General features: G+C 39.3%; 1 protein-coding gene across 1 annotated transcript in view; it reads right to left on the bottom strand.

Annotated features, from left to right (window-relative positions):
* Positions 1 to 25208, bottom strand: part of ptprga (protein tyrosine phosphatase receptor type Ga) — a 607325-nt gene that overhangs the window by 445818 nt on the left and 136299 nt on the right. The gene's annotated exons all lie outside the window — the stretch shown is intronic.

Genomic DNA, 25208 nt, shown 5'->3' with positions numbered 1-25208 from the left:
CTATACTTTATGTAAAAGCACCAACATTTGCTCTGTAGGTACAATCCATCAGTGATTGTTACCTTGATGATTCTGTATTGGATGGACACTAACACTCCTCCTGATTCTTTTCCACACTGACTCGCAGCCAGTATAAGATGCAGCAGTAAAGAGAGCTGGCAGAAGTTGCCAGTCTCCACATCAGTGGCCTCATTTGTTCCCACTAATTATACTAATGTGTGAAAATTAATGTGTTAGTGATTTATTGACGCTAAAATGCGAGCACCTTTAGCTGTGGGGAACAAATTAGCAGCCAACATTACCACCAAATCGCATTTTGTGTTCACATGGACTCCTAACTCCAGCCAGGGCTGACCTTTTGTTTGGCCAGAAAGAGTGAGGAGGAAGTACAACAAACACCCAACACACATGCCTGCAATGGCTTTTTCATTGGTCCAACGGGTGAGACATTTTCCACTGACCTCGACCTCAACCCAGACACCTGGTAAATACAACTTGTGGGGATTCTGTGATGCTGAGGCCAGCGATTGATGTGGCATTACCACAAAGGGCGTGATTTCTTTTCATCTCAGATGACAAAGGATGTGACAAAAAATAATAATAATAGACAATAGTTAAATAATTCATCCAATATAAACCAAGGACATTACAGTGATATTCATGAAATTCATCACACTGGCAAGAGAATGAATGCAGGACAAAGGGAAGCAATCAAAAAAGGACAAATCCAGTTCCCTCCGCCCTCCATGTCTGTCTCTCAATCTGTCTGTCTGTCTGTCTTAGTCACCACCAAAGGTCAGTGGCTTCTTGTAAAGATGAGAAATGAGGTAAGAGCTGGACATGATGACAAGAAGAGGAGAGAAATACATATTAAAAAATGGGGGAAAGAAAACAAAGAGGAGAAAATAATACTTTATTAATTTATAATATTTTAAATAATAAATTATATAAATGTATCCTGTCAATTTTATATGATAAGTTATGATATATTAGTATTGCGCTTATAGCTTGTTGTGCTTTGCCAAGTGGAGACAAAAAAATCAGTCAATGCAAATTTAAAGTTTACATGATTCATTATTTCTATTTTATGTGCAGATTTTCATGTGTATTTCACTTCAGTGCTAATTGAAAAATTCTGAATCCTGTCTTTCCATCTTTAATCTTCCTCTCTTCAGTGAAGATTCAAGGCATCCGACAGAGTCATATTTGATCACAGTAAAAGGACAATAAATTATAACATCATAAACAGAGTAGAATGGATGTGTGTTGCTTTGTTTGCGTTTTTATTAAAGGGATAGTGCACACAAAAACACATAATTGAAACCAGGACACTTGGATCACTATGGACGAGCAGTATGGAGATATTTTGTGGTTTCAATTATGTGTTTTTGGACGTTTTAATCTGGGGCACCGTGAGCCTCCATTAGGTGAAGTTGTGTTGCTACCCCCTCTCCCCTTGGATCTCCGCAAGTGTTGTGAGGACTCTAAAACTTCACCTGAGCCTCCATCGGCATGTGGGTGAGTAGATAATGGCTGAATTTTCATTTTGGGGTGCACTATCCCTTTAAATTGTTTTTGGGCCTTTTGTTTGTTCTTCCTTTTTCCTATTTTCTTTTAAAGCTAAAATCTTTAAGACTGTTAGATGCTCATTCTGATACTATTTAAAGCAGCATTTTTCAGTAATGGGCCATTCAACCTATTTACATTCCATGCGAGTACTGCTTTAGCCATCTTTATTAAAACATGACGTGATACAGTGAATCTTGTTATCCTTTCCTTAAAAAGTCAGATGTAGAGCTTTAATGTGTAGGAGCACATTGCTTGTCAGGAACAAAACATTTACTAGAAGCAAGCCCTCTTAATTTTCATTCAGATATCTTGAGGTGTGAGTTCAAGGAACCCCTTTGAAACGTTGTGGCAGTTTTTCCCATCGCAAAAAAGTGCCTTATTTCCAAGCATTATTTAGCCACAACAAGTTTACCAACAAGATAGTATCAAGTGATTGGTACTAATGGATGCCTCACATTGTCTATTTTCACAGGATACCTCTGTCTGTATGCTAGCTTAACAAATGAGTGCACCACAGCTTCTTAAAGACAGTAATTGAGTTGGTCTCAGTTATTTCCACCAGTGGCGGTACAGCAATTGTATCACAGTAGCCATGCCCCCGATGCCCCCCTGGCTCCCCCTGGCTACGCCACTCGTCAGCCTTGACTGAAATCGTGTATCTTTTGAGTGATTTTGAGCAGCTTGTGTTCTTTGTATCTGTGTCTCCTTTGATGTGATAAAACTATTTTTTAAATGAAAACCACCTCTCTCTTTCTCCCTCCCTCTGATGGTGTGTAGCTGACTGATGATGTCAACAGCAAAGATCTCATTGCCAGAAGCCCGGCAGCTCAATGTGACCTACATGCTTTATCTACACAAGACGCCTTTTTACTCACCTCTCACTCTCACCTCTCCCTCTATTTCCCTCTGTCTGTCTCTCTCTATCTCTCCGCGTCTCTCTCTCCAATAAGGGGTCGCGGCATGAAACGAAGAGATTACTCAAACAGGACAAAGTCATATTCAATTACAGCACCGGGATATTGGCTGTACAGTAAATTGAACAATTATGTGGCAGCGGCTACAGTGGCAGATGTGCACAGGGCCCCATTTTAGTGGAGTGTGCTGTCAGCAGTGCTGGGTCATTCCATTACAGCTGCAGACTGGGAGGGAGGCCGTCACAGCATACTTATTAAACTACGTACACACACACACACACACACACACACAGTCAAGTGCTGGAAGATGGTGGGAAAAAAAGAAAGTACAGCACAGATATGTATCTAACCATTTCCACCAAACATGTTTCATTTACATCAATCATTCATTCATTCATTCATTCATTTTCCATAACCTCTTATCCTGGTGCACGGTTGCGCATGTGCTGGAGCCTATCCCAGGTGTCATGGGGTGAGAGGTGAGATATACACTGGACAGGTTTCCAGTCTCTCATAGGGCTGACACAAAGAGACAGACAACCATTCACACTCACACCTAAGGGCAATTTAGAGTCACTAATTAACCTGCATGTCTTTGGATTGGACAAAGTCATTTACTTTATGTCCCCCTTAATTAATGTAAATTCCTAGTAAAGTGACTGAAAAGAGGTATTAATGGAGAAGAATATATTGATTACATGGAACAGTTAAGCACTATACTTCTAACAAGAAGTAACAGTGACCTTAAGTACATTTATTGATATACTAACAGGGTACCTTGACCCTACCACTCTGTTTTGAGTGCTGCGGCATGGGGTAAGGCCCCGATCACACAGAAAGTGTTTTAGCAGCTTGAGGTGGCTTTTTGTAATTGTTTTTAATGAGAATGGAGCTTTTTGCTTGCTGTTTTTGTGTTGCTACCTGCCTTGTGTTACTGCACTCTATGTGCCTGACGATTTTGCTGGAGTGCTCTGAACTCCTTGAATTAAAAAAAAAACAACAAAAAAAACCCTTCACCTCAAAGCAATAACATTATCTCCACTTCTATCCCCATTGTCCGACCAAATGATTTGAAGGCGGGCCTTCTATCATGGTCACGACAAAAGTTTACAGTTGGTAAACAATGGAGGAGAAACTGGTGGTGCTCAGTTGCTCGGCAGGACCAATGGACTTCCTGTAGTTAGTATTCATTCAGTTATGCTAGGCCCTACGATAGACAGCAGATTGTCAAACTGTTCCTGGGTCATGGAGGCGAACCTGGACCAATTGGTGATACTGCCCTTGCCCCACCCTTGCCCCATCCTCTCATGAAGGTCTCATGTACTCACACAGATCTCTTTTTCCCTGAGCCCAACAAACTATTTGCTGACAGCCTCTCACCCTCAACCAGAGCTACAGCAAGTACCATCTGCCCGTCCATTTTAGTAACTAGCTACTAACTACTTTCAAATAAATAAAATAAAATAAACAGTAGACTGATTACACGGGAAGGTTACGGTAAGGAGGTGATGGGGTGGTTGCCTGGCAACAATAAAAAGGTGGAGCAAGTGTGTTTTCACTTTTACTTTCCTTTTTAAAGGCAATGTGGTGAGCCTCACATTTTGTAACCTTCAAAACACTTTCTGTGTGACTGGGGCCTGAAGGTGTCCCATTTGTTTTGTGGGATCAAGGGATAGTGGTCACCCAGCCCTTAAACCGGCCCACTGAATGTTTTTTTTTTTTTTATATGCAGACTCCAAACAAGTGGTACAAGAAATTTTACAGAAGTTATAACAAGCATTAATAACAAGCAACCTGTTAATAACCCTGTAATCCACACACAAAAGGCAGAATGAAATACTTCCATGCCTCGAAGAATTAACCCTTAATCGATGAATAATGAAAAATACTAACCTGGTATTATCAGTTTCTAAAACTAAGTGATTTTTATTAATCTTGATTTAATGGAAAAATTTCAGACCTTCTGGTTTATTGTGCACATCACATGCGATGTTTTTCTTTATGTGTCCTTTATTATTCTATGAAAAGATAACAGACTTTATTTTGTGTGTCTCTGCACTGCTCCCACACAACCACTGCAGTCATATTTCTAACAGATGTGAAAGAACAACATGTCAGATTTGGAAATACCTTGTGGAGACTTTGAGTCAAACGTTTAACAAGACGTGTCACAAATAATTTCAGGTATCAACACATAATCATAGAACAAACAAAACCAAAGTGAGAAAAAATAAAAACCAGCTGCCGTCCTACTGTGACAGCTGCATTTCAGTTGAGTGATGTCAGTTTCTAAGGTGACTTGACCTGTTTCAGCTAAATGAAATGAACAGTGAATGTCTCTGCCACATTCTTTGTTTATCACATCACATTTTGTATTATTCCACAGGCATATGACTAGACTATGAAGATGTAAATGTTGACTGGTATTAAAGAAGCATTAAACATGAGATACTTCAATAAATTATTGATATATGACTCAAACACAAGTAGTTCTCAGACCCATACAACCACATAAGTCATTTTTTCCTGCCCATAGGAGTGTTTCCCAAATTAACGCTCCTACCAGTGAATGACAAAATCATTTATATGTGACTGTTTACCATCGCAGTTTTAAACATGTGGTTAACATTGTGAAGCAGTCACAATCAGGTTAGGGAAAGATCAAAATTTGATTAAAATATTTACTCTGACCTCCTCCCCATGATGTTTTGCATTGCCATAACGTGATACATCCTGTTAACGCAAAGCAGAGGATTGCTTATTTGTGGGTACCCAATGACTGCAGGACCCTAAACAGCTACTCAATTTGGTTTAACTTCCAGCCTCAAATGACCAACTCATTCGTTAAAAAAAGAAAAATAAGCAATATATAGCAGATATGTAAAGTCAGCATCAGTTGCATGGAGGCTGTCCTTTTACACTGCAGCAACACTACAACAGCAAATTCTGATTGCTAGTTTCTTTGTGGGAAAATTTTAAAGAAGTGGTGGTCTTAGAGGAATGTAAAATATACCTTTCACATACTGTAAGGCTCTTAATTTTGTCTGATATCAGAATTGTCAACTGGTATACTTAATTTCCATCTGCAGTCTGACATTGCTTCCACTCTGGTTCCTGTGGAGGAGGAGATTTGATTTTCAATAACCAATTACTAGAGACCAATGTATCTGCCTGAATCTAATGCCATTTTAAGCCCACACTGAGGCATAGCCATGCCAACATACTGGTTTTGCTGCAGTTTCAAGAATGTCAAGGAGTGAAGTAAAAATAACTACAACATCAGGAAACATTGAGAAGATGTGTTGAAAAATAACAGCCTCAATAGCAGTGTCTTTCTTGCCTATACTGGTTGCCATTGTTGTTATTTCTCTTGGGTTCCAGCACACCTAATGGCAATGCTTGACAACAGCTTGATGATGGTGTTAATCCTGCCTGTGTTGCTGGTTGGACAGGTGGACTGTCAATCAAGAAACCAATGCAAGACAAATCCATCAACTCTGTGAAGTTGGCAGATTCAAAGGTTTGGACCCAGGCAAAAACAAACTTCAATTCAAGAAGAAAATCAATTCCAAAAGATATAGGTTGTCAGTGGGGAGGTGTAAGCATTGGACTACAAGCTTAATAGATAGTCAGAAGTTTCAGATGAGCTGCATTTTTCTATTGTAATTAGTGAAAGAAGAATTAAAAGAGTCTGAAATACCAGCAAAATGATGCATTTTCAAGTTGCAATTTCAGCATGTTTCTGAAAAAACTTTTGATTGTAGCTTTGACAACGGAGCCAAGCTATTTCTGTGACAGAATTAAGGTCACAGTCAAAAGTCAGTGACAGTTAAGCACATCACAATCAATTAAAAGATCCTCACTTATTGTCGACATGTTTTCACCCCTTTCATTCTTATTCTCACTTTGTCTCATTGGTGTTCACCCCCTGTCATGCTTCCTTCCCCATGTTCTCACCTAATGTTTCACTGAGTCCCACTGTCACTGAATTTATTAGCACACATGGAGGAAACGAATAAGAAACGTTGGGTGGGACCAAGAGAGAAAACAATTAAGATGGAATAAAGAGGACGTATACTCGCAGCAACAGGGATAACAGGGTTTATGGGTTATGGGTTAATGTATGAATGCATCTGTGTTATAGGTCTAAATCACAGAACAGGAGGTTTGAAGGTCTACATGGAGGCTGACAATGTAAATTGACTGTAATTTGCTAAATAAACTTGGAACAGGTATTATGACTGTAGCAAGACATTATTTCCACAGAGAAAGTGAAAATTAAGTGAAATCTCAACATGTCTGGTGAACAGCAGCTACTGAGGGATTCACATAAAATAAGAGAGACCAGACAAAACTGGAGTCACCAACAGGGATTAAACCTCATCACCTCTGAATATATCTCCAAATTACATTCATATGCAAATATATTCTGCATTTACATATTGCTTTTTTTGGTAAATGTAATACTGTCTTGATTCTGTTTTTCTTAAACATATTAGACAAAATGTTTATACTGATCAAATCCCAGTATTCTTTTTAAACAAAATTCATGTCCTCTTTCTTTTAGTGTTTTGTTCTGTTTTGGTTTTCTATTAGCAAAAGTTGTGGATGATACCTGGTATGTTTTTTTCTCTCTAATACATCAGTCAAGGTTCCAGGTGAGCTGAACTGATACTAGAAGGTAGACTTAAAATATTGCAGCCGCTGATTGGTCAGAGAGAGAACTGTCACAAGAATTGTCACTTGCGTGAGACAGGACATCCTGCACCACAAATCCATCACAGTTACATACACAAGCTTGTCAATGGCAACCACACTTTTTTTTAGTAACTACTCCCCCCAGATTAATAAAACAAAGAAAAACAAAATGTGACAGCTCGCAAAACTTTACTCAACATTGTGTACACTATACTGTACATAGTACAATTGATAAAAGTACTGCTGATGAAAGGATTCAGCGAGTGTCATAAACAATATCTTAAATGTGATAATCAGCTGAGAATCCCCCTCCACTGAGGAGCCACTAGCCACAGTGGGAAAGCACCTGGTACCAAAAATGAGCCATGTCAAGCCAAACTATGTACTGGAAATAAAACATTTGAGTGACAGAAACCAAGGCTAATGGGGAACGCCACCTACATTAAGAATTCCAACTGGTTATTTCCACGGTCTAGGAAAGTTCAATCAATATTTAGGAACATGAGCTACTCTCCCTGAAAGCCAGAAACCAGAGAAGTAAGTCTAAAAACTGTCACATCATCAAATACAAAGTCTTGATCTGCTCCATAACTCCCATTTTCACCAAGCAGTCCGGTTTGCTTCATTTCAGTTTGGTACGCATTTTTTCCATTTCCACTGTGAAAAGTTGTGGATGGTACCAATGGAACCATTCCTAACTGTCCTCATTTTTGGTCACCCCTCTGTTGGGTACCTAGCATGCTGATCTGGTACTAAAAGATAGAGCTAGAAACACTGAAGTCTGTTCACTGGTCAATAGAGGATGTTCATTCTTGTTCAGTGCTGAGTTGTGTCTGGTTTTGAAGCTTATGTAACCACTGTTCATACCGTGGCAAGTCTTACATATATTTGTAAATTAGAACTATAAAATGGAAGGATGTTTTGGCGCCTCTCACAGCAGCTGTATACCTAGAAAAGAATAATTTAATTCACTGTACTGACTGCCGACAACATTTAAGGTGGGATGTTTACTTGTAATGTTACTCAAAGCGTGAGTTGATGACTTGAATTCATCACCTCAGTTTAAATGTCAGAATGAGAATATTGACCATTCCATTAGTTTTTATTGTCTCTCTTGGATGACATACACTTTTTGTAATGAGTGGATCATCAAGGATTTAAAAATATATATACATTTCAGCTGGTTAATGTGAACTGCATATATTCTAATCCTGTCTTAGAGGAGAAAAAAGAGCGTCACAGAGCATTGTTCCTGTGGGCTCCAGCAACATTAAACCCCTGCGCTTGCCTGTGAAGGACAAAATGCACAAACCCGCTATTTAAGCAATATCACACTCGAGTGTGATATTGCCTTTATACAACAGTTCAACAACAGCTTAAACAGCAATGCTGAGTAAGGAAATGTTAACAAAAGGTGATTAAATAAATTATTTAAGTATGTTATGTAGCTTCGCGAAAAAAACCCAATTCCCCAGTCTGTTGCCAGGCAACGCAGCACACACCCCAGGCACTCACAAGCTACTTTGTATTTACATTGATCTGCAACTGTGTAACTTCGTCCAGTTCGGCTGATGAAACGCTGGCAAACCTGGATGTTGGCACGGCCGGATTCAAACACACCTGGAGGTCTGCACAGGAGAGTCCTGGCTTTCCTTTTCCTCGTCCTCTCCTGACGACCACTCATAATTTAATTCAAATGTAATTTTGAGGAAAATATCCATCTTCTTGGTGTAACGGTAGTGTCAGTTTGCGTCAATGTAGTGAGTGTGACAGTTGGTTAATTAACGGTTGTATTTATATTTATAACACCTGTGAGCGGGGTGATTTTACTGTTACATGTCCCAGTGATGTTATACTCTATATCAGCACTCAGGGAATGCCTCTCGTCCAATCAAATTACTCGGTCAGAACTAACTGTTGTATAATCTTAAATATCCCATCGAAAAAAAGACTCACTCCAGCCTGTTCTATTTTGTTTTGAAAATGTCGGCATGGCAACCTGTTCTGTGGATGATAAACATGGTGAGGACTTCCATCTGTGTCACAGGTGATGAGGAAATACAGCAAGTGCAGTGAGTGGACCCACAGAATGTTTGTTTATCTTTTTTTTATTTTCTGCATCCAAATGAGTTGTACTGTGTTGTCGTCTTCTCAGTTCTCAAACAAAAAGTGTACCAATACACTCAGAACATTTCCCTGTGTGGCAGTGTCACTGATAACATCTTTCCCGATTCAATGTCCATTGCACAGTTTCAGACTTTTTACCCTAGGACATCCCAAGTTTGAGTTTTAGCACCACTTTTGGATTTAAGAGAGAGTTGTTCATGTTTACTAATGTGCTTACTATAGGATTCTCTTAGACCATAGCAAAAATGTAATCATTTTGAAAATGTGTTAATTCCCCTTTGAGGTCAGACACATTTTGAGGCCAAATGCCTAAAATGTAATATCAGTTAGTATAGAATATATTTTTGTGTTTTCCTATGAAATACATTTTCTCGTACCAGTATTTTTTTTTTGGATACATTTGATGAGCAAGTATTTATAATTTGTAACAAATTGCTCATTTCTGATTGTTGAATTTACATAATGTCATTGCTGACACTGAGAACCCAGGACACTGGTGCCAATGTAAGCTTTCTTTTCAAGCCTTTCTTAATTTGAGCCTCGTTATGCAGTCTGCTTCTCTGTCAAAGGCTGCTATAGAACTTCAATGCAACATTTTTAATACTTCAGGACAACACTGCTGCAGCTTGGGGATACATTTTTCTTGACTCTATGAAAGATCTGTCATCATTGTGTGATGATTTAATGACTTAATGACCATGAAGCATGGTGCTCTACAAAAGGCCTCAGTATGATTATATAATGTGCTTGTCTTATACGCCCTTTCCGAGAACAGATTTGTGGAGATCGGCGTCCAACAATTTTTGTAACTTTCTGTAGCAGAGAATCTGACTTTAAAATGATTATGATAATTCTGGATGAAATATTATAACCAGTTTACAGAATCTGGGAAACAATCTCCCCTCAAGATCCTTTAGATCATACCACAGCAGATGGTGTTTGCCCACTTGTCACTTGAAAACTATGGATGTTCAAATTTTCAGTTTCGTAATATTGTTACCGCAGTCTGTTCTCAAGGAGATGGAGTTATATTTCATCCCCAATATACAATCATGTAAAATTATCCAAGAGCAAACTATTCAATAAAACAAAATTGCTCTGAACTAACTTGTTGCTGGAGAGAGTTTATGATGACTGTTTTTATCACCCTATCACCACACACAATTTCTGGATGATGATGTCTTCAAAAGTCAAACAGTTAAATGTTTTCTTCATTCTCTTAGTCACTTGACTGATCACAGCATCCACTCAAGTCAACTGTTCCCTTCTCTCACACCCACTGGGGGGTCTCTGTGTCATTTATTTTTCTCATTCCACGCATGTTAATATGCCGCCTTGTTTTTATCTCCGCTCATAGAAGCTCCATTTTACGGATCTTTGTCATATTTATAATTTCAAACACCCCCCAACCCTTCCTCCCTCCAAGCTGAAACACATTTCTGCACTTCATTTCCATCCGTCTCGCTGGTGTTCCCATCACCGCAGAATTATGTCTCCCATCAAGGAAAACAATGCAAGTCAAAATACTTCACACAGGTTGAAAAGTCAGCCAGCTCAGCTTTTGCAGACGATGTCCTGGAGATGCCTGGAGGCGCGAAGTGGGCCAGCACACTGAAGAGTACATTATGGGACATTACTGTCAAAACTGATGTCCCTCCACGCTTAAAAAATCCCCGCGCTATACTGAAAAGCAGGGAGTTTTTAAGCGTGTAAGAAGAAGTGAGATGGCAGAGGAGCTTAACTTTCAATAAATTCTGAGTATTCATCTCACAAGAAAGCCCTAAAAGCTTTTATTGTGTCAGCTAATGACCTTCCATGAGGCACCACTAAAATTACAGCTTTTTACAATATTTTATCCATCTTCTTTTTATGTATTGATTCCCCAGTCTCCAATAGCTAAAGCAGCATTTCCCCTCTGTGCCTCTGAGTAAAAGAGATTGCTGTGATTTTATGAGCTGGTACAGTCACTACTGTCCTTGAATGGTTGCAGCTCTGGGCAATGAATTCTCCTCTGTTTATTACTTTATTCATTCTGTTTTACTTTCCTTGTAGTTATGTATTAAGAGTTTCAGTATCCATGATAACTCAAACCTGTGCCATGTAGGCCCCTGGAAACTGGAAACATTTTACAGTTTCTAGTTTGTGGACTGTGTGTCCTAATGATTAGGAGGGAGACACTAAACAATTACAGTTAATAGATACAAGTGTCTGCTTATTCAAGCAACTATATGGTAGTAAAGTGGGATGGGCTATACAAAGCATCCAGCAGTAACTTTCTCATCAATCTCTATCATAGTAGGGTTGAGCAATACCACAAATGTCTGGTTTAGATACAGGGGCCAGAATCGCCTTTACATTTACATTTGATCATTTGGGGTACAATTTGTACAAAGCAACATACAAATGAGGTATACTCAAAGTCAGAGCAGATCAAGGAAAAGCCTTTGAGAGTAAAGGACCTTTCACACCTGCATCATTTGGTCAGGACCTTTGGACCTTTCAGTTTGACCTGTACTAAAATACAGGTTTGAAACGTTCCCCGGACCAAACAGTTGAACCATGTTTCAGTTTGTTTCTGATGTGAAAATACGGTTTGGATGCTTTGGACTTATGGGCCAATTACAGGAAGTTTTGGCAGGCTATTGTCAAGTGATGAGAGAAGCTGATGATCGGAACAAAGGAGAAGTTCACAGTATAGTTGTCAAGTGGTAGTAGATGTGTACAGTTTAGGTTTCAATTTGTTCATGGAAAATACAACATAACAAAATGAGCCATGGTAGCACATGGAAAGAGGAGGAGATGACTTTATAAAGAGTTGACCTCGTTGAACGAAGTTGGGACATCTGGGTTGTGAAAAGGCCCTACGTGCCTTAAATATTACTATTATCAATACATAGTCTTGTTTGACCATTCAAACTTGACTGACACAAACAAAAATATCAACCCTCTCACTCCTCTGTGCTGCATCCATTTCTATTTCAATACCAAATGTATCTCAGGTTCCATTAGTGGCTAAATCTAGTGTATGATCTGCTGTCATGTACTTCTACATGTTGAAATTTCCATGTTTTTAAACGCTTCTAGGACTTATTGTGGAGGACTGAGATGTGCTTAAGGTGCATCTCCACGACATTACAGTGTGGTAGTCACATTTAATCATGAAAAGTATCTGTACACCACCTTTCTTGGTCTGTTTATCCACTCAAATGGTTCACATGCTCACATCTCATGCTTTGCTGATGATACCCAGCTCTATCTTTCCCTCCCACTACATGACCTGACAGTCTCAGCGACAATCTCATCCTGGTTCAGTGATATCTCAGAATTAGAGGCAGTTTACACGTAAACGGTGATTTTGATAAACGGAGACATCTTCCTTCGTTTGTGCCCTTCGTTTACACGCAAACGGAGATTTCTCCTCTGAAAACGAGTCTTTCTAAAAACTCCGGCCAGAGTGGAGATTTTGGAAAACTCCGGTTGCACGTTTGCATGTAAACTGAGATAAACGGAGATAAACGGAGTTATAGGCAGTTGACGTCACAGTATGCGCCGTAACTTGCGCCTGTGTCAAAAGTGCGACCTATGTTGCTATGGTGACAATGGATACATGGAAGGCTTGAGCTTCTCGTTACACTGCCACCTACAGGTGTGGCGTGCTCTTGTGTATATATACACGGGTAAGTGTAAACGAAGATCTTTTTGAAAACGGAGACGGTGAAATGTCCGTTTATGAAAATAGCCGGCAACGTGTAAACGGCCTCTTACTGAAGGAACACAGGGCCATAAACAGCTATGTAACAAATTGTAGATCAGGGGTTCTTAAAGTTTTTATGACTGGGTGCCATTTTAGGGAGCCAAAGAGGGCTGCACAGGAAAAATGCAAAAACTATAACTTCTTTGATGACATTTTTTATGACATGCTATACTCTTACATTTTTATAACATACTACACTGCAAATTTTTCAATGATATTTCATATTGACATGTTAACACTTTTCACAATCAGTGATATAGCCTATGTTACATTTATATTGGATTTTAGTTTATCACTTTTTAATACATTTGGAAGTAATGAAATGGAAATATAGTGTTTTACATTGATTGTACCTACACACAGCAGTTGAGCAACGCCTTTTGCAGGGGTACGGCAACACCACCTAGACAAACCGCATGCAGAACTTAACTACACCATAATACTTTAATTTCTAATGATTATTATGGATGCCTACCTTTTGGATTACTGGTTGCCTGTCATAGCATAGTAATTTATTTTTATCTATATTTTCATCAGTACAATTAGGTGGACATTTTGAGCATATTTGAGGATTGGGGGAATGTTTTCCCCAATATAACTACAGCCTTGAACACCACCCGCAACTCAGTGTCTAACTTCTAAGTTCTCTGAGATTGAACTCCTGCTGATCCCAGCCCGTCCTTCTGTTCAGCACATTAATATCCAGCTCAGCTCCTCTTCTCTCTCTCTCCAACAAAGCAGACTTTGTTGGAGAGAGAGTATCGTGAACTTTCACTGCACGTGTTGCATCTGTCACTCTGTCATGTCACATTGTAACATTCAAAAGATCAAGTCTTATCTTACTGAGTACACCGCTCCACTCCTTGTACAGGCACTGGTCATCTGTTGTCTGTAACAGCCCTCTGGCATGGCTGCCAGCATGCACAGCAAAACCTCTGCAAATGGTCCAAAATGCAGCAGCGCATCTGGTCGTCAACCAGCGAAAGACAGCTCATCAGCTCATGTCACTTCACCTTTCATTACTCTCCACTGGCTCTCTGTTGCTTCTCACATTAAGTTCAACTCACTAATGCTCACCTTTGTGGATCAGAGTGCTGAGGTATTCATGCAGTCACCCCTATTCCATAGACAATGTTGTTGACTCATATGGGATCATTTCCAACTCTTGGATGGAAATTGACAGCACAATGGGACATTGGGTCATATAGTTTATGTCTCAGCTGAAGTAAGAGCAAGAAATACAGCCTTTTAATTTGATTTTTCTTCGTATTAATTTTTCAGCACAGAGATCATTGCAATAAAAATATTCCAATCAAATTATAGTGTGGTACACCTAATGATGTTGTATAGTTAGAGATGGAACTTTGTTGACAATTTTTAATCATTTTGCTTTATATTGAAAATAAGTTGAGGATGAAGCTTGAACTTGATGTCACTGCTGCAGCTGGACATTTTAAAAGTGAAGGTTATTTGAAAACAACTCGACAACTGCATTTTAAGTAGCTATGATTGAGCAGATGTCATACTGAACAACAAAGTTCTCTGTTTACACAACTTCATCATCCAGTTCAACCAGAGATGAACTGTTCTGTGTTCTTCAAACTGAGTTTATCATTACAGAAAAATCAAATTTACAGTGGGGGGAAATGCCTCAGAAACTAGTGGCTCCACTAATGCGGCACATATATAAAAGTAAATTGGTTTTGAAATATGTGTTTCTACAGACTTAATTTAAAGCTTCCCTAGCAGCTTTAAACACACAATTTTATAATACTGACATTCACATGACAAATTCTTGACTAAAGTAGAAAGGTAAAAACACCATTATTGCTAACACACCATGTAAAATACCACAGCTGAATCTCTCTACTGATTGCACATTACATACCATATGTGATGACAATATAATGAGTAGTAATGATTCTACATAGATCTGACAAGTGACTCAGATCCAGATGGTTACAAAATTTAGTCAGTTGGGTGTCAAAGTGTGCCAAAAAGCGTTGTGTCTCTTTGCAGGGAACTGTAAACTACTGCTGACAATGACTTGTTGTTCAAATGGAGGGTTGTTGCAGTGCTGTTGAAATGAACTGACCCAAACGACTAGTGCCTCAAGCTGAATGACAGACCTATTTTTAGGTGCTTCATGACTGCAGAGCCATCTTACCTGATACACTTGATGGATACTATCCTCTGAGTCCTCAATTGAAGTCAAGGCTACTCAAGGACTACTTGAGAGGTTTGGAAATATTATGATGTCTGCGAGGGCACCAAATCGATGCATTTTCCCAGAGAGTGAGTCAGTTTGATCCTGCATTAGACACGCAGCCACTGACGCAATCACAGAGAGTACTCGTATAATGCATCACCCCTCACACCTTGCACGGACAGCTCAATTGGCTGTTGCCATTCATTTAATCAACACACACACACAAACACAGGACTGTGTGCACACACATAAAAAGCTATGGGCATTTATGTGATGACAGAGGCAGTATGGAAGTGACAAGGTTGATTTGAGAGCAGCTTTCCTCGTCCTCTGTGTCCTCTGAATGTGTTGAAGTTCATCATCAGTTTGGAGCATAAATGTTGTCCCTGCATTTCAGCTTTATTCACTGTATTAGTTTGGTTAATTGACTATAGTAACAAAGGCAATGGATATAACTGTCATAGTCTTTAAACTTCACAACCAAAAGTGTGTGGGTACCCAAACATTACACCCATGTGTCATAGCCCAAAACCATGGGCATCTCTTCTAGTTCTAGCAGTTCCACCAGATGTGAGAACCTGGTTGGAGGGATTTGCTCGCATTCAGCCACCGAAGCATTAGTGAGGTCTTAATCTGATAATGGGTGGCAAGGCCTGGCTCGCACTTGACATATTGGTCCATGGTGTTTTTGCCTGTCTGGTATAGCCATGATTTTATCATGTCAGTCTGAACATGAAAAGTTATATTTTTAAATTTCAAAGCATGCAGACAGCTCCAGATACCCTCTTTAGTAATAAGATATATTCAAACAAATGTATTTTATTAAGTCAACGGCTGACCCCAGACATGCCCCCAAACCCATGGCGCTAGCTATTTGTAATGTATGAGAGAAGTGTAAGAGCTCATTTATGTTAAATGTTAGATATGGAGATAGATATAGCCTTCTGTCCATACTTTGCATTTATTTGCATTGCATTTATCCATATTAGTGCACATTTTCTGAAAGCTTACAGATACAGACAAAAGGGAGCAGTACCACCAGAGATCATGGGGGCAGCATAGCCTAGTTCAGGTGAGATATGACAGTAGGAGACAGATCAGAATTTTAAGTAACGGCAGAATGGAACAAGTCAGTAATATAGTGAAAAGAATTCTCCATTCACATGTCTCAATGTATTTAATAGCCACACAGACCACCACCTTCTACACCGCTGCCTCTGATAAAGGTACAATATTACAACCTCCTCCACTGTCACCTCATTTGTTGTTGTGAGAATCTTTTGACCCTGCCCTCCAGTGCCATCTATTGGCTATACATATTCCATCATAAAGGACACATGAAAGCATGAGGGCAGTGACATTTACAATGTTTGAAACAGGTGTATCTATTTTTGTACATAAAGGGAGTATAAATTAGTTTTAAGTCAGAATGCTAAGAAAGTCAGGGCTAGGTACAGGCCAGTAAAGGTCTTCCACACCTAACTGGCAAAAATCATTTCTTTACGGACCTGTAAGAATCTTTATTTCATCATGGGGACGTTGTCATGTTGAGACGAAGCAACAACCTCCAGGAATGAAAAATAAAGCCAACACAGAAGTGCCAAAAAATGCTGGCTCCAAGGGCAAGTCAGTCCTCATAGACCCCCATGTTAAAATGACCAACTTTACAGCAGAAATACACATGTTTAAAGCCCGGTTAAAAAAAAATGTATATAAGGTATGCATTTAAATCTACTTAGGCTAAAGTATCACATAATTAAGGGAATGGCTGCTTTAAATGACAAGCTATCTGCAAGGTGTCACTACAGTCTTTAAGTCAGATCCACCCCTCTATATGGTCAGTTCTGACTGCAAAAGAAACAATATGGTAATATGCCACAGTGGCTACATCCATTATATCCAGTCTATGGCTGATACAGGAAAGAGCCCTCCCAAACATGTTGTCTAAAACTGCATAAATGCTTTTTTTTCCTGAATTGGAACTAAGGGGTGTAGCCCTTGGACACTGGCCATATAGTGAATGTTTATCTAACTTAGTGTCTGAGTATGGAACCTGAATAATAATTTCCATGTTACAACCAGATTGTGCTCATTGGACCAAGACTGCTACAGATCTGACACCCAATACTTTGTCAGACTTTGGATCATGTTCAATAATATTTTAAACATGCATTTACCAAATCTAATTACCAGGACAGTTCTTGTATGGATGTTAAATGAGTGTGCATTTGAGAAGTTTTCTTTACCTATACCCCATTTATACTTAAGGTTTATTGAAGACAGAGTTAACCCACATTGAACCCATTGGCAAAATCACTGTCACAAGTAACTGACGGAGACTTCACTCTACAGTGTAGTTCCTTACTCTTCTTCTAAATCATAGAAATACACAACACTTTATAATTATCAAGTTAAGTTACATTTCAGTTTTACTTCGTCTTCTCAGAAAGCTTGATCACTCACAAAGACACATTTTGCGTCGCTCTCTGTCTCACTCACTATCTGTTAAATTACTTTTATTATCAAAGCCAGGTGGAGTCCAACTCTGTTCACCCCAGATGAGGAGGAGGGACAGATGACAAGTTTTCACCCATCCAAAAAGGCTAGATATAGATCTATAGACCATAGATATAGATTTGTCTGTGTTGGTTTTAATGGTGTATTAGTTAAATGTACAAAAATGGCCGCCTCAGTTGTTTTTATACTGCTCAGTTTCCCCCTCTGTCCCTGCCTCCAGCAAGTCATCACTTCCCTCATGCAGGCCCATGCATTTCTGAGAAACCTTTAAGACCTGCCACACGATGCCCTCTGACTTCCCCACCAATCCTGGTGAAGGAGGTTTTGAGGAGATTGTATTTCCTGAGATGCTGTGCAGATTCCTCCATGGTGGAGTCAGAGGTCAGAGGTCATGCTTAGCTACAGAGCAGAGCCCCTGAGCTGATAGGGATTTAGTGGCACGTCAGCAGAATGAGCTGAGTCATCCAGTTGTAACACTGAAATATATTTTCCTCCTTAAACTGGAATCTCGATGAAACACATAAAGCATCACAATAAACCAAATCCAGTGAATTATTTAGCTGCAGGTGTAGCTGCAGAACATCTTTTTCTGTGCAAGGTTGAATGTGTTGACAGTAAGAACCCCCTCTAACAAACACACTTCACACTTTAACTGAAGTTTCAAACAGGAACAGATAACAATCAGTGGGAAAATTCAAAAGTGAAAAGGTGAAGACAAAACGCATAACAATTTAGAATATGTTTTTTTTTTTTTTTTTTTTTGAATCGCTGCCAAATCTCTTAGATAAAACAGCAATTTACATCATCGGTGGAAGGCTGAATCGTGACCCATTTCCTAAAAATGCTCCTGCTGTCTTAATCCTTATTTCGTTCACATTTAGCATACTTCAGCAAAGCAAAGCATTTGTTGCACCATCTCATTCCCACTTTATACTACGAGCATCTGCACCTTTTACTTTTTGTCGGTGAATGTTTTAAAAAAAAACAGTGGCAAGAACAGTACAGTGCTTTGTTGTCTATACGGGATGGATGGTAAAGGAACTGTCCACCATTTGGGGAAATAATGTTGTTATTATGTGTTATGTGTGGGTAAAATAGAAACGTAAAAATAGTTTTAGCGGTAGTTAACATTGGAGCTGCATTTGCCCAATAATCACTGATTGTAGTTCTGTTCTTATGCTTGAGTTTGATAGAACTTTGTTCCAGCTGGTGACGAGCTTGCCTGCCTAAGCTTCAATCACACTTACTGCATCTACAGAGTTGCAGGCTCACCATGACCTGGATGACTGAGAATCTTCACCAACAAGTTGCTAAACAATTTGGAAAGACTGCCCTTTGGCTAGTACGGCAATTTGAGAGATCATCCCGGACACAGTTTAAAGCCTGCAACTGCACACCAGTCCGTCAGAAATGAAGAAGCCTCTTGGATGAAAGGTGAACTGTCTTCAAGGAACTCAAGCAAGTCCAGTTGCCTATGATTTAGCACTTAAGATCATAATGGCTGTCTTTCCAAGTACTTTACCTTCCACTAAGCTGAAAGGATAAGGCTGATGTTATTTTGTGTTTTTCTTCCCAGCACCAAAACCAACAATGTATTAGTCCTTATGATTTCCCTCCCCTGTCTGTGGCTCTTAGCCCCAAGCCCATTGCTTCCTAGGATATAACTCTTTAAAAACAGCCCACAAATATATAGTTGTATTGTATTTTCATAAATAGCTGGTCAGCAAATGTCACTCAAACAGGAGTAAATAGAAGTAAATGTGGATTATTCCGCTGGAGAAAACTGCAGATTAATAAACATATGCATTCTTGTGAGTATTTAGGGCAGTGAGACAGTGTCAGTGGGATTGAGTCAAAATAAACTAGTGTGTGTGTGTGTGTGTGTGTGTGTGTGTGTGTGTGTGTGTGTGTGTGTTCATGATTATGAAGGAACATGCATTCAGTGCAACACAGTGACTCACTGATGTATTTCTTTTTTCTTTTTTTTCAGTTTTTAGGCAACAGTGGAGCTCTCTGGCATAGGAACCAGGCTGTGATACAAACACAATACTTGCATATACATTCATTGGTATTCAGACTTTTAAAGGTCTTTTTTGACAAGAAAAAAATACGAGTAAATCCTATAATATTTTTTTCTGAATTCATTATTTGAATTAAGACACAATCTAAGATCTGAACGTAAATTAAATCATAGTTTAAACTTTGTTACTTAGTCTCACTGATGTGCTTTTCAACATGGTAGTGCCGAACAGACTATACTTTCATGTTTATTCTCCAATTTTAATGCTCTATTATGAAGGCATTTCAATTTTCACATGAGAGGGAAAAAAAGAAAGGACAACACCACTTACTGTCAGGCTAATAAAATTGCTTTCCCTCATGAGTAAAATGACTTTACAACATATCATCTATTTCCATCTTCATTTACCCACTTCAGTGCCGCAGCATATAGGCCTGAGCTCTTCATGATGTTGGCTGGTCTCGAATGGTAAAAGGGCTTGACAAGAGCACGCAAATTAGATTCGCCTCTGCCATCAGTAGCGAGCCTTGACACTGTGCAGGTCTGAAAATTAATTTCCAGTCAAGTGTGTGTGTGTGTGTGTGTGTGTGTGTGTGTGTGTGTGATATAGAACAGCAGGCAGTGGGTAGGTTTAACCAACATATGTATATTGAAATAAATAAATAAATAAAAGTCTTCCAAAACAGGCACTCTGATATTTCAATTGTCCTGCTGACAGGGAGGTAAAGTCAATCAATTTGACCTCTGAGTGTCAACCACCCTATCGCAAAAGACGGCTCATCTTAAAACTATACAGCAAAGCACTTGTAATTATGTGAAATGGGGAACATATATCATGGTTAGGGTTGTTTCATATTTTATATCATTTATATTGCATACATTAAGAAAAATCTTGGCCAAAGGAGTCCCTATGAGGTTAATGTGTGCAGTTAAACTTTGAGAATCAGCCTCATAATCTTCTTTCAGTTCAGTCTTTCAGTTAATATAATTAAAGTTATATTCACATAATAATAACTGTGATTCATTTGATTACAATGTCACTGGATAGCACCATGACTTCATACCAATAATTAGTAAAATAGTGCGCCAATAAATATTCATTAGTTTTACAATTTCTGTATGAGAAAGCTGTATATGAATTAGCAGTTTTTACAATCATCTCTAGAATACTAACTCTTCAGATTTGCTCAACAGGCCAAGCCTTGTGTTTCTGGCATTTTATGCTCACAATGAACTATACAAGATAAACATTTTAAATACAATCAGTTACATATATAACACCAAATCAGTATTGGTCTTGAGAGCAGTCTCTTTTTTAAAATTTTCAATAGTTGCAGTGAATTGAAAAAACTCTTAAAATGCTCAGTCCTATCCATTTTGAAATTCTGCTAATCTCCATACTTTTATGTACAGACTTCTTTTAAGCTTTAAATGGTTCACAAAGTAATACACATCACCCTTACATTTTCTCAGTCGACTCCTACTTCAGCATACTTTCAGCTACAGAAATCATGCAGACAGTTGTAGATGTCTGTTTTCACCTTTTCTCTACATTTTATGATTTGAAAAGTACAAAGCATTTCTTTTTTCAGCCTTTTCAGTTCTTTAGGTAATGCAGTTCAGCTTCCAACTCCAACAGCTTCACTGTCCAAATTTTTCGGCTGTGCAGTGCAAAGCATTGCGCATTAAAGTCCTATATTTTCAGCAAAGCTCAGTTCAGTTGAATGTTTCTCCCTGAAATGCTTCAGACACGGGGACTGTGCCATTACATGATGCCTTGAGATGTCAGCTAAGTTTGTAGTAGCATCCAGTACAGTTCACTTTGAATGAAATGGTTATATTTGCCAAAACAAAAAAATGCAAGCACAATTTTCCTTTTTAACATAACTTCATTGATGTCATATGATGCTATTTCACAAGTTTTGTATGTTTAATTCTTATTTTCTTCAAGTCAGATATTAATTACATGAAAAACTAAAACTGTCAAAGTTGCCTTTTGGTAACCGAGGCACACATACATTTCAGATTAACTGTGATCCCACATGATAATGAAGCACTGGCAGAGGTTGACTGTGTGAATCTTTGTCTCCTTCTGTCTCTTTGTCTCTGTCTCTCATTCTGGAGGTATAGGGCCGTCCCTAGATAACTCTTGATTTGTCAGCATTGTGCTGGGTTTTAATCTGCCACTCTGATCAGGCAGAGGGCAGAACAGCCACGGCCCGCTGAGGTCCTGATTCAAGTTTGTCAGACCTCTGGAGGACGCGATTAGAACAAGCTAATTAGGACAGACGGAAGTTTAGGAAACTTTGGAGAAGTCATCGGAGGGGAGAGAACAAGAGGGAGACAGTGTGTGTGCGTGTGTGTGTGTGTGTCAGAGAAGGTATAACTCAAAATCATCTATAATGGGAAAGAGTGTGAAGTGTGGCAGTGTAAAGGACTTTTTATGTAACAATCATATACTAAGAAGTCTTTAGCACTGATGAAAACTTGTATTCCTCCTAAAAAATGCATTAAGTTTAGGTTGAACTGAGGATTCTGTAAAACCTTGCCTACATCTCTGCTTTTGTCCACAGTCTCCACAATGACATTGATGACTACGGTCCTGTGCTATCCTTAAGAAATACTGGCCAACAAGACCAAGGTGAGAAACTTAACTTCTAATCTCCGTGGCTCCTTCAATGACTTAAAAATAAAACATACACCAACCAGTATGTCAGCCTGCTGTTTCTCTATTGTTTTCCTCTCTTGCCTGGATCCTACCCACCATTACATCAGCATCTTATGTAAGAGCTGTGATCAAACATGTGTGGGGGGGACAGCAGGAGAGCATCGGTAGATCTTAGCATCAGCAGCAGGAACACTAAGTGAAACTGTCACCGGCTCTGTTTTTACCCACAAGCTCCTGCGCTCTCGCAGGCACGACGGGCGACCAATTAGGGTTAGACGAGCGAGCGGAAATATTGAAATAAATAAACTAAAAGATCATTTGTGGCCTGAGGCTTGTGTCGCTTGCATGGTGAAAGATTAATGCTGCCCCTCTGAAAAACTAAAGCCTCTAAAGGGACAGCGGAAGTGGCTTTTTTCTCTTCTGAAGCACTGGTAAAATAAAAAAAGAGGGCCCGGAGACGCCTCCGGGCCAGAGGAGCAATGAGGAGAGAGGCTGAGAGAGGAAGAAAAAGAGAGAGAGGGGAAGGCAAACATATTACAGTGACAGTGGCACATAACTGTCTTAACTCTAAAACACACACACCCCCACATACAGCACGCTCTAAATCACACAGCTTTGTCATTTTGTACTTGTGAAGCTTACTGAAAACTCTAACATCTAATCCTGAGCCTAAACCAGGAGGCTTTAAACCTGCTGCAGGGCCCGTCATAGCCAATGGTCCAGTGGCCCAAGGCCAGTAAAGGTTTATGTCAGGCAAGTTGAGTGAAGTCTGTGTTCAGAGTCTGCAACGTCAGCAAAGTCATCATTTTCAAGACACATGCCCGATGAAATGCATCGTGATTCACTGAAATATAGAGACGACAAAATGCATACATTTTGGGATGTACCCTCAGCCTGCTAACCTTTTACACTGTGCAGCACTTATCCATGACGATGAGGTGAACTAGTTAGCTCACATTTACATAACATATTAGCTTATTAGCTGTATTATTATTCCAAGTGCATAGACATTCTTGTGAGCCACAACTTTTCAATCAACAGACTCTGCAATACGGTCCACCTCAGAAACTACTGGGGAAAGTGCAGATGAGGCTAACACACCTAGCCATGCTACTCAGTTTTACACAATGTATGTAATAGAGGTCCCTGGTAGTTCTCTCTGTGAGCTAATGGGTAGTCGGCCTAAATACTATTGAAGCGGCCTGATCCTGAGAATGGAAACATGGAAAACAGTGACTGGGCTATGTTTTGTATGGTTTTGTTTATCAACATTACATATTATAGGAAAGCAAACAAGTCTAAAATGAACTTCACTCTGTATAATAAATCACTAAAATGATGGAAAACAGAGTTACTCTCATTTCTTAACATTTTTTTTTTTGGCTTGCCCCTACTGGCCTGAGACCAGTGGGGGGTAGATGTTACACAAGACACTGTACTGTACATTTTACAATAAAAGCCAGAATTCAATAATGTTGGGTCTTTTATAATAGCAGGGGCATGCCAGGCACAAAGAGTAAAAGGCTGGTCCCTTATTTCTGCCAACTACTTTTCTATTCTTTCATTCATTGTTAAAATAAGCTGCTATCAATACACTTCCTACAGATGCTTCACATTAAAAGCCTCCAATGGCAGGTGATTATGCACTTTGAGCTGTAGAAAGGTTTTTAATGTGATGCAGAATGTATTGAGTTTAACTGACGGTAGCTGAACAGAGATCATAGAAACTGCTAAGTAGAAGCAAAGGCCCTTAATTAGTAGGAACAGTATTTGTAGGCTATGACATGTCTCTGTTGGTGTACTCATGAAATTACTACTGTGGAAATGTGCATTATCCTGCATTTATGAAGACAACACATAAATATGGAGGAAGTGCCAAGTTTGCATTGACAGTGAACGCCTTAAATATAGGCGTGTTTAAAATAGATACCTAATTGACCCTTTGCTAAGCCCTGGCCCTGACAATGTGTCAAGTTGTTGGAGGTAGCATGGAGCCTACGCTGTAACTAATTGCACTCATTTAAGAAATACTGGCACATTTTTGGAAAATATAATAATATAATAAAAAGAGTAATTTCAGTGAGAAGCAGACAGAAGGTTTTACAATTTGCGTACTCACTCAGCAGCAAAAAACAAATTAAAAGCTAAAGGCTCCAGGTCATAGCTTGAGAGTGAACCATCACATCACCTGGTGACCGAGACAGAAGACATTGACAGATTTTCAGATGGCTATGCATCATTGCATTGTGATTGACATAACACTGCATTTAACGGTGTTTGGCTTCCCCCTGTGCCGCCTCCACTGCCTGGACCGCCACCTGTGGATGTGCAGGGAGCTCAGGGGAAAGCCAAACACTGTTCATTTGCACACACTGCATGATACACAGCTGGTTGAATATTGGCAGTGATATTGACAGGGTTATCATATTTTCCAGGACATTTTTCCTCAAATGTCTGGGACATCTTGGTCTGGGGTGACACTTAATATAAAAATACAATAAAAAAATAAAAACATTTGATTTTGATTTCCTGCTCCTGTGAAATGCAATAAGTGGATAAAAACATCCAGGAAATGTCCTGTAGCCAGACAATTTCAAGAAGCCAGTCACCACGTCTCTACTATGTCTCCTGCTGCAGCTAAACAGATTCATCACTCTTGAAGAGTGCGAGATAAGGACAGATGCCTATTTCACAATAAATGTAGGGTTTCTTTGGACTTAAAATTGTCCATG

The sequence above is a fragment of the Epinephelus fuscoguttatus genome, linkage group LG1 (assembly GCF_011397635.1).
Source record: "Epinephelus fuscoguttatus linkage group LG1, E.fuscoguttatus.final_Chr_v1".
In the NCBI taxonomy this organism is placed as follows: domain Eukaryota; kingdom Metazoa; phylum Chordata; class Actinopteri; order Perciformes; family Serranidae; genus Epinephelus; species Epinephelus fuscoguttatus.
Note: the sequence above shows the minus strand (reverse complement) of the source record. Positions and strands in the feature narration are given on the sequence as shown.